The 13,988-nt window shown below is 39.0% G+C and overlaps 1 protein-coding gene across 2 annotated transcripts in view; it reads right to left on the bottom strand.

Annotated features, from left to right (window-relative positions):
* LOC126354775 (adenosine 3'-phospho 5'-phosphosulfate transporter 2) overlaps positions 1 to 13,988 on the bottom strand; it is a 50,728-nt gene that overhangs the window by 4,140 nt on the left and 32,600 nt on the right. Inside the window, exon 6 of one of the 2 annotated variants that reach the window (XR_007565381.1) lies at positions 10,627 to 10,765. The exons of the other annotated variant lie outside the window; for it this stretch is intronic. The gene's annotated coding sequence lies outside the window, so the exon portion shown is untranslated. The remainder of the gene's footprint in view (positions 1 to 10,626; positions 10,766 to 13,988) is intronic. 2 annotated transcript variants of the gene reach the window in all.

Here is a 13,988-nt window from a genome sequence, read left to right as displayed (position 1 = left end):
ATGGAGCAGTAAGTATGAATTACCACTTTGACTGGGATTCACTGAATCTGAGAAAGCTTTTGACTCGGTTTCAAAAAAGTATGTAGTGACAACATTTGAGGAACATGGCACTGAATCAACCTACCTACACCAATATACTGACGAATATAAATGTCAATCATGATTCATTAGGGTAGTACAAAATTCAGAACTGAAAGAGGAGTTAGGCAAGGAGATTCCATACAACTCAGAGCCTTGAATTGGAAAACCATACATGTTAGTGGAACATATGTAACCCACCTTCATTCTGCTTATGATATTGTACTGTTTGCCTTTAGAGCAATTAAATTTCGGCAATAAATTGAGGGACTTAACAGATCAAGTTTGAAAGCAACTGTGAAAATCAATTAACTGTACTAAGAGTGGTCCGGTATAAGAGGGGTTTGGAAGGCCCTAATCTGGTCATGCCACTATATAAAGTAACAAAAATATATAAAATAGAGTATAACAAACATACTGAAAAGCAGTACCAATTAACAATGTAGTCACAGAACCAGTTAACTATCTTTAGTATTTGGAGCAGTTGAAGGCAACAAGCAAAACAGACAAATGAAAGAGTAAAAACGGCATGATATTCCTTTGATAAACTCAACTGTGTCTTCAAAATTAAGTTTACAATGAGCCTGAAATGAAACATTTTCAACTTTCATCACAGAGATGCGGACTTTCAATGTGAAGACCAGTCAAAAATTAAAAGTCATTCACAGGGCAATGGAGAGGACTACAGAGAGGAAACGAACAAATGGATTGGAGAAGAGAGTGGAATGAAAGCCATAATTATGACTATCATGAAAAGGATATTAATATTTAAACAATGAGCTAACAGAAGGTAAGTAGGTGACATTGGGAAACAAGCAGGGGAAATTCTGGAGTCTATAACTGAATACTGTGATGTATATGCTGGTCTAGAGGCCGTTATCCTGCAGGCAAACGGATGATGATCATTTTCTTCATGTGGGGTGCCACAGCTGCACATTTGTTAAGACATTTTGAAGTTTACCACCTCGGTTATTTTTCAAAATAACACCTGAGGTGGAAAACTTCAAAATGTCTCGTAAGATGATGATGCAGCACATATAATCCAAACAATAGTACATAAAAATTCCCATTTTAGTTTTGTTTCAATCAGTAACTTAAAGAGTAAAGATAACAAATCACAAGTAACAAGACTATTACAGTTGATATAGAGTACACACACACACACACACACACACACACACACACACACACACACACACACCTGCATCGTTTCGATGATTACGCTGTGCTGGTATTGCAACTCAGCTGGGACTGGGTAGAGTGGACGAGGGGAGACAGGAGGTGGGAAGTGGTACAGAGTGCATACATGTATGAGGAAAAAAATTCCCGGATTTCCCGGTTAAAAATTCACTTTCTCCCAGATGAAAATACATTTTTTCTGTGTTAAGTAACAGCATACTTTTCCTCGGAACAGTAAAACTTATCAATCCTTTAAATAGTTGTGGTTTTGTACACCGGCGTAGAATTTCCTGGCTCTTTAGAAAACGAAACTCGGGGGGGGGGGGGGGGAAACACGTTTTGCAAAGATGTCTGATGTGCAGCAACATGTACACTGCATATTTTCGTATTACAAAAGTATAAATTCAAATTCCACTAAACACCACATGTCACTTTCCGAAAGATTAAAATCGAGATTGGGATGCGCTTTTGTAAGCCAGTTGTAGCACATGTCAAGTGATCTCGCCAGCCGATTAATGACAGCAGAAATTCAGGTCATAAGACATGTGATGTAGTCAGGCAATAGCAACATCACTGTTAAGTAGCACGAACACACAAATAGGAAAAGGTAATGGTTTAAATTAATATACATACTGTTCCTACAAGAACAGCAAAGTTTTCACATATAATATTGGTCTCTAAGATTAATGAGCTGCAGGAGAAGCTAAGATTTGACACACAATGTTGATAGTTTTTGCGCATGTTACACTTTAAGATACATCACACAAATGCGCCAGTAAAATTTTTAACAATGACATAAATGTCTGATATTCTGGGCTCAAAAATATTCTAAATGGTCATCCTCAAAGAATTGATTAATTCCCAGTGTCCGGGAAATCTTTTCAGGTGAATCACACGAGTCCAAATGACACCTCCCCCAATGCACTGCCCTATTATACCTTGTGTGCACAATACTAACACAGGGCGTATACATGGACAAGGAAAAAAAAAATTACTGGATTTTTTCAGTTGAAAATACACTTTCTCCCGGGTGAAAATACACTTTTTCCGTTTTAACCGACAGTATACTTTTCCTTGGCACTGTAAAACTTTGTTTCGATTTGAAAGCGTGTGGATTACTGCTAAGATTTTTGAGTTCTACTGGTAGCTTACTGAAAATGGATGCAGCACTATACTGCACACCTTTCTGCACAAGAGTTAAGGAAGTCTGATCCAAATGCAGGTTTGATTTCTGCCGAGTATTCACAGAGTGAAAGGTGTTTATTCTTGGGAATAAGCTAATATTGTTAACAAGAAATGACAGTAAGGAGTATATATATTGTGAGGGCAATGTCAAAATACCCAGACTCATGAACAGGGGTCGACAAGAGGTTTGTGAACTTACACCACTTAGTGCCCAAACCGCCCGTTTCTGAGCCAAAAATATCCTTTTAGAATGGAAAGAGTTACCCCAAAATAAAATACTAAAAGACATCCATGAATGAAAACAAGCAAAGTAAACTAATTTTCATGTCGAACTATCACTCACTTCAGATACCGTTCAAATAATAAAAATAGCAGCATTAAGTCTTTGAACATAATCTTGAACATGGGCTTTCCATGACAGTTTACTATCTATATGAACACCTAGAAAATTTGAACTGTTCAGTTTCACTAATCATATCATCATTCTGTGAAATTAAAAGTCGGGTTTTGTTGAATTGTGTGTTAGAAAGTGTAAAAACTGAGTCTCACTGTGATTTAGCATTAGTTTATCTTCTACAAGCCATGAACTTATCTCATGAACTTGAAACTGAGCCAATGTTGCACACAACATCCCTTACTACCAAACTAGCGTCATAAGCAAACAGAAATATTTTAGAGTTACACATAATACCAGAGGGCATATCATTTATATAAATAAGAAACAGGAGTGGACCCAGCACCGATTCCTGGCCCCCTCCCCTCCCCCCCCCCCCCCCCCCCCCCCACGCGCGCTTGGCCAGACCCCACATCACAGCCATTCTCAACACTGTGAATAATGACCTTTCGCTCTCTGTTCCTAAAGTAAGAGGTGAACGAATTGTGAGCTACTCCCCGTACTCTGTAATGGTCCAACTTCTGGAGCAATATTTTGTGATCAACACAATCAAACACCTTAGTTAAATCAAAAAAATATGCCTAGCATTCGAAACCCCCTGTTTAATCTATTCAGTACCTCACAGAGAAAAGGGAATATAGCAATTTTAGTTGTGTATCTGAGATATGGATACTTGTCCTATCACATCTATGAGTTGAAGATTTCTCTAGCCCAGAATATAACTTCTTAGATAAGTCTAACAAGAGGTTTTGTTATTAGAAAGTTTACCTACTTTGGAGCTATTTTGTGTGACTGTTGCAGCTTCTCTCCTTGACACTGAAGCATAGTAATGCTATTGTACATCTCGTCTAATTTATCTAATCGTTTTAATTTCTCTACTACTACTACTACTACTACTACTACTAAAATATTGGTATCCATACTTCAAGTAGTCAGTGGTATACAGTATAACTAACAATCAATTCGCTCAATAGCACTTCCCTCTCAAACCAAGTGTATTTACACCATCACACAATCTTGGCAAAAATCGTCTCGACAAATTGAAGTACTACATAAATTCTGCACGTGGGACACAGCACAGCTCACTCAATTCATTGAAACAGCAGCTACACAGTTCTGCCAATGACAACAGAACCGTGGTGCTTAACTGTGCTGCAATTGCATAGTTTGACTGTCACCAATGCTGTCATAAGTAGCTGCTGCACAGATGCTCAAAAACAGCTCCCCAAAATCTTCTCGTTTGTCACTGTAATGTTTCTTCTGCCTTATATTCTAAGAAATTAATCACACACATAAATAATCGTGGGTGTTGACCAGGTTGCTATGGTCAACAGATTTTCTTAATTTCAAATGGTGTGCCATTCACACTTACGTGGTTTTCATTAAATCACCAAATGCCTTCTTTTGAGCATAACTCTTCATTAAACGACACTACAATGTGTGCTCACCTGCATCTTTTTTCTTGTTTATCTCAGTTGCTGCAGGGATCATCATATATTATTTAATAAAATTTCTTATTTTCTGTTGTAGCTTTCTTATTTTAGCATCTCTCATCTGCGTCCTTCACTCAGTGTGCCAAATTAAATGTTTTAATGTTATGGAGAAGTACTAGTTACAGAAACTCAGAACACTGTCTTTTGACAGAACGTTTCTGTATTTTATTGCTCAAATAAAGTCACTACACAGTTGGATGGACAGATCTGACATTAACTTGAGCAACATATATGGAGTGAATCTTATTACAACAACTCAAAGAGTACATCGAGTCAAATTTCTGCACATATCAATCTTAAAGGGCACACAACTGCTTGTTTGCTGTCTACAAATTACCTTAATTACTTTTTCTACTTTCACAAGCATCTTTCAGCTCCCTAAGAGGGTAATAGTTGAACATGTTATTCCGGAGAATCTCATGTTAACACTTCAGCAGTTGTCCTTGCAACATAACCTCCAACAACACAGTTCTCGCCTCAATCTCTGCTAGCCTCTGCCCCGCATCCACATCTACCTGTCGCAGGAATCTAACTTCAATCATCCTGCACACACACCCTCGTCTCCGCAGCATCCCTTCCTCAGTTCTTCCTTCCCCTTCCAATTCACTCCTCCACACGTATCACTGTGTGCTGCACATGACTCCCCTTTTCGGCTAGAGTAAGCTCACTGGTGCCATATTCCTATCCCTTGGGTTTGTTGCCTCTCCCGTCCATCCATTCGCCACCTCTTCGCTCCCTGTCCAATACGACAAAACCCGTCACACCAGATGAGCTGCAGTGCTGGTAACACAATGCAATCAGCTGTGCAGTTTTGTATATATATATATATATATATATGTGTGTGTGTGTGTGTGTGTGTGTGTGTGTGTGTGTGTGTGTGTGTGTGTGCATAGCTATGCAACTAGTCTCCCCCTTTCTTATTTTAGCATCTCTCATCTGCATCCTTCACTCAATGTGCCAAATTAAATGATTTAATGTTATGGAGAAGTACTAGTTACAGAAACTCAGAACACTGTCTTTTGACAGAACTTTTCTGTATTTTATTGCTGAAATAAAATCACTACACAGTTGGGTGGACAGATCTGACATTAACTTGAGCAACATATATGGAGTGAATCTTATTACAACAACTCAAAGAGTACATCGAGTCAAGTTACATATATCGCTCTTTGCTGATTTCCTGTTTTCGCACTTTGTTCATCATTTCTGCACATATCAATCTTAAAGGGCACACAACTGCTTGTTTGCTGTCTACAGATCTGACATTAACTTGAGCAACATATATAGCATGCATAGCTCTGAAAAAGGATTCACGCTAAGGCTACCAATATTCTCAGCCTTGGTTAGGTGTCTATCAACAACTCCGTACACAAACCATTCAGTGGGTTCTCAAATTTATATTTTACATTTGGACTACATGAACATGTACTTGCATGACACCTGTCATGCAAGCATTAAGTGCAATAAAAAATGGTGAGTTCGTCATGACCACCACCACCACCACCACCAATCATTGTGCCACTACTGAGTGCCGTGACTCCATGAACCAAGCACCTGCATCCCACACCGTTAACAGTTTCTCTTACAGCCTGCTGAAGAGGTAGACTGAAGATCATCTTTATTTCAGGTACCCATCTACTCATTGTCCCCCTCCCCTTTGGTCCCAGGCCCTCAATCTTTCCTTCCATGATAATTTTCTCCATCTCTTCTCATAATATGACCAAAGATCTAAAGAATTTTTTGGTTGACATAAGGAGAAAGGCACCTGAAATACTGCCTCACTCAATAATGAACACATCTGTTCTTCTTTCAGTCCATTTTATGTGCAGCATATTGCACCAGCAACAAAGCTCAAATGCAACAATGAGCTGTTTGTCTCTCACCATAAAAGAAGACATAACAGCTTCAACATGCCAGATCTTTGTGTTGTTCATTATCACTCTGTTCTGCCTGTCCTTGGCGAGCTTGTTCATAGCCACTTGCCCTAGTATGATCTATATTCTTATCTCATTGTCACCACCTTTGTCATAGATGGCGGACAAAAGATAGATGAAAGAATGCACAATTTCCAGATCCCTTAGTTCACCTATGAGTTGGACCTGTGCTCCTCTATCAATAATCATCAGTTTGGGCTTTGTGAGATTGATGTCTAACCCATATGATACACTAAAGCCCTTTACTTTTGGTAGTAGCTCATCTAGTTCATCTCCACTGTTGGCTAAAAGCGTTGTTGTACAGTATCTTACAGCACCAGAAAGTCACCAAACTAAAATATTAATACAAGCACAGTATCACCAGGAATTTTGGGGTTGTTAACAGTTCTTCCACCAATTGAGATGCTTTTGGTCCAGCCATCAAGAGCATCCCTAATGGCATATCTGCAACAAATTGTACAGTTGAGGGGATAGAACGAAATTTCATCCGACACCTTTTGTTACACTGAAGAAATCAGACACCTAACTCATATCAGACTAAAATACACACACCTTTCAGGAAAATGCAAGAGCAGCTCAAATTGTAGAATACAAATGTGAAAGTATGTGACAGAAAATAAAGTTGTTGCAAATAGAAGTGGAATTTACAAGTACGAAAATTTGAAACACTGCATTCATGTCAACTCTTCATAATAATGGATAAAACTGAATAAACAAGTTTTCTGTTGCACTAACATTATTTAAATTGATTCAAAACTTAGCTAAGATATGCTGTGATACATTTTCACTATTGTGAAGAACGAGAAATTAGTATGTTCACCATCATATACAGGGTTATCATAAATTCAGTTGATTCCCAAAATTTCGGAAACTCTTTGACACTAATTTGTGCATTTTGGTTAATATTTTTGAACACAATATGACAATAAATTTACAGGGCTTTAATGATGTTAAAAAGAGGAACCATTAAATAATGGACATAGGTTATTGCTATCTTCTTCTTATTGAAGCTTAGAAAAAAAAATGTACCTCTAAATGTAGTTGCATGTGTAGAACTAAAAATTTCGGTGATATTAATATTAGCACTATTCATGTGTGTATAGGCAGGGTGGTCCATCTGAAGTTTCGGATGAGATTATCTTGAAAACTATACATTGGGTAAAAATCGTGGGTAAGACAAGTTCGTAAGCTCAAAGGGGGGCATCAAATGATACTACACGTGACACCCAGCCTCCGCCCCCTTGGGTGGGGCAACTTTTAAATCTTAAATGGAAACCCACATTTTTTATGGCAGATTCAGATTCTCCATAAAAAAAGACATTAAGTTTTGTCTGAAACATTTTTTTAAACCATTGACAGATGGCACTGAAATCGGGAAACATTAAAATTGGGGAAGAACTCCAATTTATTCAGAATGATCAGAGAAGGATGCATCAAATCGATACAAAATGCGCACCATTTCTTTCATTATGCCAAACTAAGCTATTTTTGTACAAAATGTATCCTACCTGCCACAGTTTTTGATGGAGGGAGCGGAATGGTATTAAAATCTCGTTAGGGAACTCTTCACAATTGCATTACTCACCCGACTGTGGTGCTATCGAGGCCAAACCGTGAACTATGACTCAGTATAAAGGTCGGTGCAATGCAATTGGACGTCACTGTACTTTCAGATTGTGAACTGTAAACATCAACTGACGAAAGTAAATTATTCTTTAGCGAAACATGGTTCACTATCCTCCTACAGAGATTGTTGATATGATGTTAATTTTAGGTGAATGCCATAACAATTAGGCTGAAGCTGCGCAATTGTATGCAAATCATTTCCCAAATAGACAAATCCAAGCAAAAACATTAATCAAAATTGCACTCAACGAGCTCGAAACGGACATATACACCGTCCACCTCATCATCGCGAATACGATTAAAATGACACTCTTACCCTTATCGTTCTCGCCTATGTTCAACTTGATCCCGAAATTAATAGTCGTGCGATTCAGAGACATACTGGAATACTGAAATCAACTGTTTTGAGGATTTTGAAGGCACATAAATATAATGAGTATCATATCACACTGACACAGGCATTAACGCCAAAAGGTATGCAAATATGCGTGCATTTCTTCCAATGGACCTTGGAAATGAGAAAGTGACAATGATTTTTTTTGGTACGTTATGTTCACCGATGAAGCCACATTCAAAAACAATGGCAAATTAAACAGTCATGAATGTCATTTTTGGTCCCCTGCCAATCCACTTTGGCACAGACCCGTTGACAGTCAACACAAATGGCAGTTAATGGTCTGATGTGGAATTTTAAATTGTTGCTTGATAGGACCATATTTTTTGACTGAAATGTTACTGGGGAATCTTATTTACAATGTCTCCATGATGATTTCTTGGAGGTAATGGAAGATGTTATTTAGAAACTAGACAACGAATGTGGTTGGAACAGGACGGAGCAGCTCCCCCTTATGCTAAAAATGCGCGGAACATTTTATATTTACGGTACCCTGGTCGGTGGATAGGATGTGGTGGGCCAATTCAGTGGCCTCCACGTTCACCAGACCTAACATATCCTGATTTTTTCTTGTGGGGTTATTTAAAAAATATTGTTCATGAAAGACAGCCCACAACCCGAAACGATATGGAGCAACGCATTCGAAGAGCGTGTGCAGCCATACCATGCGATGTGTTGCTCAAAACTGTGGACAACTTTCGCAGATGATCGACTTTATGAATTGAAGCAAATGGGGATAATTTTGAACAATTTCTTCATGGCTAATTTAATTAATTAAGCACCCCAAATGGTGAGAGGTAAGGGACTCACACTAACGAAGCACCCCAACATGTGAGAGGCAAGGGGACACACACTAATGAAGCACCCCAACATGTGAGAGGCAAGGGGACTCACACTAATGAAGCACCCCATGGGAACATCATTCTACTACGTCCATGTTGTTCCTGGGTAATGCCAAAAGTAGGATACAGTACATTTTGCACAAAAATAGCTTAATTTGGCATAATGAAAGAATTGGTGCACATTTTTTATCAATATGATGCGTCTTTCTCGGATAATTTTAGATAAATCAGAGTTCTTCCCCAATTTTACTTTTTTCTCGATTTCAGTGCCATCTGTCAATGGTTTAAATAATGTTTTAGACAAAACTTGATTACCTTTTTATGGAGAATGCAAATCTGTAATAAAAATGGATGTTCCCAGTTAAGATTTAAAAGTTGCTCCCCCACCCCACCCAAGGGGGCGGGGGCTGGAGGTCACGTGTAGTATCATTTGATGTCCCCCTTTGAGCTTATGAACTTATCTTACCCACTATTTCTACCCGATGTATAGTTTTCGAGATAATCTCATCCGAAACTTCAGATGGACTACCCTGTATATCTTGTAATCTGACTTGTTCCACATTATATTAATGAAATAATCGTGAAAATGATCTACGGAACATGACATAACTAAACTAAACATGACATTCTGCTAGGTTGTGTACACAATTTTCCTTCATGCTTGCTTAATATCAAGAGAAATTGTTAAAGCGTGTAAAAAATGTTAATGTTATTAGATAACTTTTAATGACATTCTGTGTTTTCTAAAAGCGACTGCACCGCTGAGCGTATGATGTTGTTGTTGATGTTTTTGCAGTGTACATGTGCGCAACAGCGAGATTATCAGTGCCCTTACAAATATTAAAACAAACAAATATGGGTAAAAGAGTAAAAACTTGGGCACACTTCCCCACTAATTCACTCACTCACCAACTCCTACTCACTCGCGGTGATCCACACAATCACCCAACATCAAATGCTGTAAAACAAAGGAGAAATAGCGAAAGTTGCTATATGTGGGATGAAAACAGAAGGAAAATGACAGAGTAGCTAAATAAATGGCACAGGGATATGTGACCAGATGACTACTTACAAACAACATAGGTGCACCAGTCACCCTTTTAACACATTAAGAATGTCTCCCAAAAAGTTTTGGAAACAAGTTGGACAAATCACAAAATATTAATAGGCTCACTACATTCATTTGAATGTTACTTAAAATAGAGAGCAGATCTACTGCTGCCTTCTGGTCCAAAAATAAAACACAGCCTACTAAACGTGGCGCACTGTGATCTATATGCCATAAGCGCTGCTTATTATATGATGTTTACAAGAGTGTTGCTATTTTCCAAAACCAGATAGTTTCCTTCTTTCTCAGGATTATTGTTTCAGACCTACAGACAAACCCAATTAAAATTCAAGAATACCGCTATGTAACTGAAATGGAGGATAATTTCTGACAAAGACCATAAAAACCACCACCTTACTAATCCCTTTACCAAATGTACTTCCAATACATTACCATTACTGACTGGAAACATGAGGGAAGTCGCTTGTTTGAAGCTATTATTACGTCTGTGCAGTACAGGAGTGTCCTCTGCCACTCTCCCCGGCAGGAAGACCTTCATTTACCGGCCAGCAGTTATTCTTGTCCATTGCTCCTGCAACATTATGGTACTTTCTGTAGCCGCTTTGGCATTATAATTGATCCTACACATGCCAGCTGGGTAATTAGTTGCTATGAGAAAGCCGATGGGTTTCATCCACTCCCATTTCATAAACTCAGCCTTCAGTTTATGAGCGCACACCCACTTGAAAATAAAAACATTTGTCATGGTATGAGGTGTTTAGAACTGTTCATTATTTTGAATTTTAAAATTCGGCAAATTGACTGTTCAAACAAATTTTGGGCTTGCAGCTGGTCGTCGTTCAATACCTCGTACGATGTTTCAACTGGGCACCTGCCAGTCATCTTCAAGTGAGCTGTCACAGACTGGCGAAAATGTCCTTCGTTCCGCAATATATAGCGCACTGTAACTATTCTGTGCATGCGTCCAAAACTTGATAGACAGACCACACTGCCCGCCAGCAGCGCCCTCCCTAGTGGAATGGCAGAAGTCAGTTGCCCTCTACATTGCTGTTTGCCGCGGCCCTCGGCGCACTCTGTCGTCTTCGATTTGAGCAAATCATGAAGATGATGGGATTCCATGCACTGTCAAGCTGGTAGCCGCTGTCACGGTTCAACAGATTATACACCAGACGTATTTCTATGGATTCTTTAATAATGGAGTCCCAGAAAGATGTTGCTGTGGACAAAATCATTGATTTCTCATACTCCATTGAATGTACAGTAGAAATACAATGTTCATCAATAGTGGACTTGCTTGGCTGCAAAAGGTGGGAGTAACGATAAAGATGTTCAGTGCAGCATTCTTTCATGGTGCGTGTGGTTTCTACCTATATAAGCCATACCACACTGGCAAGGTATCTTGTAAATTCCGGCCTTTTGTAGTAACAGTTTTTCCTTTACTGATCCCGCAACATCTGCAATCTTCGATGGTGGGTGGAAAACCACTTTTACCTGAAATTTTCGGAGGATTTTTGCTATTTTAAACAAAGTGTTGCTAACAAAAGGAAGAAAATGTAAAGATTGTTCCGGCATGTTCTTCTCTTTATCCACTTCCTGATTCTTAGTTTAAACTGTTAGTGACCTGTTAATCTGCCAGATAAAATACCCATTTTCACTGAATATTGTCTTTAGATGGGCACTGAATATTGTCTTTAGATGGGCAAGTTCTTGAGGTAAGCTATCTAGATCTGAGACAGTATGAGCTTCTAGATCTGAGACAGTATGAGCTCTATGAACAAGCGTTTTAAGCACACTCATGGTTTGCGATGGGTGATGGCAACTCGATGCTTGCAGGTACAGATCAGCATGAGTGGGCTTCCGATAAACTGAATGCCCTAAAGAACCATCATTCTTCCTTCGAACCAGGACATCCAAGAAAGGCAAACAACCATTTTCTCTATTTCCATGGTAAACTGGATGTTGCTATGAATGGAGTTGAGGTGATGTAGAAACTCCATTAATTTGTCTTCTCCATGAGGCCATACCATGAAAGTATCATCCACATACCTCCAAAAAAACTGTTGGTTTCAGGGCAGCTGATTCAATCACTCTCTCCTCAAAATCTTCCATAAAAAGGTTGACCACCAAGGGAGACAGGGGGGCTACCCATGGCGACACCATGTCTGTTCAAAGTATTATTGATTAAACATAAAATAACTTGAGGAAAGAGTGTGCCTAAACAAAGCAGTGACATCAACAGGAAACATGTTACCAATCAATGTCAAAGAATCTGGAAGAGGAAATCTTGTAAAAAGTGAGACCACATCAAAACTTACTAGGAAGTCTACACTGTTAAGATGAAGAGCTCCCAGTCTATTGATAAAATCAGCTGAGTTTCGTATGTTATGTGTGTACTTGCCTACAAAAGGTCTCAGCATATTAAATGGACCTATATTCTTCCGTGGCTGGAGAGTTAATTTTACTCTAGACGTCGCTACTGGAAATTCTGAGAGTGGTTGGTTTACCCTAGCCATTGTGCGTTGTGAAAACGCTTCCCTTCCTGGACTGGAATGCTTTGCCGATAGAGATGTTATCGCCTACAAGACGTGGCATTGTGGAACTGACCAGAAGACTCAAAGTAGACCTAGTTATGTGTATAGTAATCCAAATGCTAGCCAAGCTCGACAGTGTTTAACTTTGGTGATCTGATGGAAACCAGTGTTACCATCATGGCAAAGCCATTGGCCTGTTCAGCAAGCAAGTTAAGACAAAATAGTGTGTCGCTGTATGGTTGGAGCACACCTAGAGTGGTGAGCAGATAAGAAGGTCGGTATGTAACACATTTTACCCACACTTTTTTATGTTTACACCCTGCAAGCCAAAGCATACTCCACGGTGAAGGATACTGTGTACTAATATTGGACATTTTCTGCTTATTTCATACTCTAATTGAGCAAGAGAGAAGTGACTGTGTATATGTCTCTCTTAAGAGTTAAAGGACATGGAAAGTAGGCAACAATTGAGAAAGGAGCAAGACGGGACTGCAGTAAAGAAAGGCAAAGAGAAATTAGGAAAGGGAATTAAAGTTGAGTGAAATAAAATAAAGACTTTAAGGTTTGCCAATGACTTCGTAATTCTGTCAGATGCATCAATGTACTTGGAAGATCAGTGGAACAGAACATATATGTCTTGAAAATATGTTATAAAATAGAAACAACAATAGTACAACAAGGGGTAACAGAGAGCAGCCAAATTATATAAAGCTAGCACTGAGGGAATTAGATTAGGAAATAATAAACTGAAAGTAGTTGAGTTTTGCTATACGACAACAGGCAAGAGAACTAGAATAGCTGAACCACAGAGGATATAAAATGTAGACTTACAATAGTAAGAAAAACATTTTCTGAAAATGAGACAACATTTTTATATCCTGCAATTTAAGTGTTAGGAAGCATTTTCTGAAAAAATTTGTGCTACAAAAGATGGGTAGAATCAAAGACATTTATCACACCACTTGACTAAAAGAAGGGACCAAAAAATCTTCAGTTTGGTAACTGAGGAATGCTTGTGTGTGTGTGTGTGTGTGTGTGTGTGTGTGTGTGTGGTATGGTGGTGGAGGGGAGGGGTGGAGGGGGATGCAGGAATTGTATAGGGAGACAAAGACTTGACTACAGTAAGCAGGTTCAGACGGACGTAGATTGTAGTACAGTTATGCACAGACAAAGAGGTCTGCACAGGATAGATTGGTGGGGGACATGCATCAAGCCAGTCTTAAACAGAAATGCCTGTGTACATGCACTAATCTCTCTCATCTT

This window comes from Schistocerca gregaria, chromosome 3, assembly GCF_023897955.1.
Source record: "Schistocerca gregaria isolate iqSchGreg1 chromosome 3, iqSchGreg1.2, whole genome shotgun sequence".
NCBI lineage: Eukaryota > Metazoa > Arthropoda > Insecta > Orthoptera > Acrididae > Schistocerca > Schistocerca gregaria.
Note: the sequence above shows the minus strand (reverse complement) of the source record. Positions and strands in the feature narration are given on the sequence as shown.